At 43.0% G+C, this 3,138-nt stretch overlaps 1 pseudogene; it reads left to right on the forward strand.

Annotated features, from left to right (window-relative positions):
- Nucleotides 1-1,821: 1,821 nt before the first annotated feature.
- On the forward strand, nucleotides 1,822-1,939 carry LOC126471739 (5S ribosomal RNA; annotated as a pseudogene).
- The last annotated feature ends 1,199 nt before the right edge of the window (nucleotides 1,940-3,138 follow it).

The following is a 3,138-nucleotide window of genomic DNA, read 5'->3' on the forward strand; positions in this document are numbered from 1 at the left end:
TGGGGATATTGTTTATGTAATATTGCATATTGTTTGAACAACTTGAGCATTGAGTGGAACATTTCATGCAGTTTATAAATTGAGGATATCACAGGAACTAAATGTAATACTGCACAAAGAGAGAAGAGCTTTGCAGATGACACTAGAATATTTAAACAATTTGCGATGTAATTACAACTTTTATTTCAAGGAATACCACCACACTCAAACACAGACTCTCAAAATATCGCGGCGGGTTCTGGCACACTTATGAAACCTCCCAGTCTCCATCCAGCCTTTCACCCTGGGACACTTCACACGTTTTTGTGGAAGATACCAAAGCCTTCCTCCCTGGGACACTTCGTGCACTTTTATGGGAAATACCTCAGGAGCTATTAAATCAAATTGAACAAGTCTCTAAGTACACTTCAAAGAAGGTCACTGCATAGTAGTTTGCTTCAAGATGTGTCATAAATAAATCGTTAAACAATTTACAGGACGGATTTCACAAATTGAATATACTCTGGCACGGTAGGAAATATTAATTAAAACTGCAGATCAACATTGCTTTGGAAGATTTGTGCACATAAATAAATTAGGAAAAGTATTTGACACCTCAATACACTGGCAAATATTGCTTTAAACCATTTGTTTCAAATACACTCGCACACAAAACACTGCACTTAGTTGGAAAATTATGTATACCTGTGCCGAAATGCGTGGCAGCCCCCTCAAATGTAGAGTTTCGGTATCCACTGCCTGTCGCCACTCGCGAGCATAGCAGTCTTCCCATGTGCATGTGGAATGGAAACGCTTCATGTAAAAATAAATGACTGCAGATACATTCGAAAGTATATCACGCAGGAATATTGTTTATAAATTGAAAACTAAAATAAATGAGTGCAAATACAGCGTGTCAAAACTCTAAAGGCGATCCCACTTCATGTAAAAATATTTTAAGTGCGCTAGAACAGTAGTTTGCTACATGAGACACTGTCATAACCTGATTCACTCGAAGCGACGCATCTGCCAGCGGCAGCAGCTCGCCACAGAGTCGACTGGCGAATAAAGTGGGGCCCTCTGGCCAGATTAATGAGCGTGTCCAGCACAAAGAACGGAACAGCGGAACAAGTGGATATTTCCAGAGTGCGCCAGCCACTGCATAAAAAAGTGCACGTAATGTGTGGCTGGCAGACCAGTACCAACTTGTCCTGCGTGCTCAGACCAGCATTAATCAGCAGGTGAGGAGGAATGCTGCACTCCTATTGGCTCTCTGGGTGAAATGGTCAGTGGAAGGGGTAGAGGTTATACAAACTCTCGTTGTGGTGGAGTCACTCTCATTCTGCCACCGTCATTTCGCCAGAGAGGTTGCTTGTGTGTGCTTGTGTCAGACTTTTTTTGGGAAAAAATTGGAGCGCTCCAGTTCTTTCGACAGCATAAGCAGCGATAGCAGCAGCAAACGTCTTCGTCAGCATAGCCTGCATGTAAGTTAATTGTTCTATTCATTCAATTTACTTGGGTGCCCCATAATTTTAGTATCCCTCACAGAAACTGTTTAGGTCGTACTCGGTAGAGCCGTACCTCTGCACTACCGAGCTTTTGAATGGTTTGCTGCTGTAATTTTACTGTGTGAAGAATTTTTATTCTGTAGCTGGTATTAACAGTCCTTCTTTTTGTTTCTTCTCATTGCAGCACTCATCCCTGAGATGTTAGATCAGTTGGACCGTCAACTGGAGACTGAGAGACTGTTCCAGCAACAGCATCCTCAATAATATTCGAGGCTGCGCAGCAAAAACGTAAGTGGATTTATTTAATTTTTTTAATAGTATGCAGTTACTAGGTGCCAATGACCTTACCGCAGTGGTAACACTGGTTTCCGTCAGATCACCGAAGTTAAGCGCTGTCAGTCTGGGCTAGAACTTGGATGGGTGACCGCCCGGTCTGTCGAGCGCTGTTGGCAAGCGGGATGCACTCGGCCCTTGAAAGGCAAGCTGAGGCTCTACTTGATTAAGAAGGAGCGGGTCTGGTCTCGTAAACTGACATACGGCCGGGAGAGCGGTGTGCTGACCACATGCTCCATCATACGCTCATCTAGCGACGCCTGCGGGCTGGGGATGACACGGTGGCCGGTCGGTACTGTTGGGCTTTCATGCCTGTTGGGCAGACTGGTATGTAGCTGCTAGAGAAATTTTTTTTTGCTCACGTAATGTACTGTAGTTGTAATGATGAGGGCTGGAGAATGTATATACATTTTTTTTTGGCAACATGTTATATTCAATTGCATAAGATATTTTATTTGTTTTTCTAGGTGTTTCTATGCATAAGGAAGGAGACATAGGGATATGTGTCGAGGCTGAAAGTTAGGAGCCATCTATTCAGTCTTGCAAGTAGCAGGATTAGATTTTCAAATTCAGGGTGTGTATTTCATACACAAGTAATTTCAGTGAACTAGAGAATACGATTTTTTGTTTGTGTCTCAGTTAGTTAAAGAATACGATTTTCTGTTTATATTTTAGTGAGCTCAAGAATATGATTTTAGGTACGATTTCCGTGTGTATGTCTCTAACATTTTCAAGAAATAATTATGTTCAATATCATATTGTTGTAGGTAGTGTCAGTGAGCCGTATATGTGGCTTGGGTGAAATACTGGAGTGTATATGTGAGATGGTGGATGCTGAGAAATCTGAAAGGCAGCGCCATCTCGACCTTTTGGGTGAGGGGGACGAAATACTGGACTGGGTGGGAGAATTACTAGAAGGCTCGACTGAATGGCTCAATCCTTGAACCCAGAGGCAATTATAATGCAACTGTCGTCGTTACAACAAATAATTATTATTCTGGAGTATTGTAATTTGTTTACAGCACATATTATTAAAAAATCTTGAACATTGTACTTTAGTTTTTTTCGTAAGATACAAAAATCTTACAGAGGTTCCACAGTCACCACTAGCACCACGACAGCTAGCTGTGGCGTGGGTGCCTAGAGCAGTGGTTGTGGGGGCAGGAATGAAACACGTGCCTGAGCGACATGCACTGCCATGCAAAGCACCACCCATGGCTGCGCGAGAGGCAGAGGAATCAGATGCAGCTGCAGCAGCATTGGCCTTCACGCCATTGCGTTCCCTCTGGCTTCTGTGGGTTCCTTAGTCAGAAGAAGA

This window comes from Schistocerca serialis, chromosome 3 (genome assembly GCF_023864345.2).
Source record: "Schistocerca serialis cubense isolate TAMUIC-IGC-003099 chromosome 3, iqSchSeri2.2, whole genome shotgun sequence".
Classification (NCBI taxonomy): Eukaryota; Metazoa; Arthropoda; class Insecta; order Orthoptera; family Acrididae; genus Schistocerca; species Schistocerca serialis.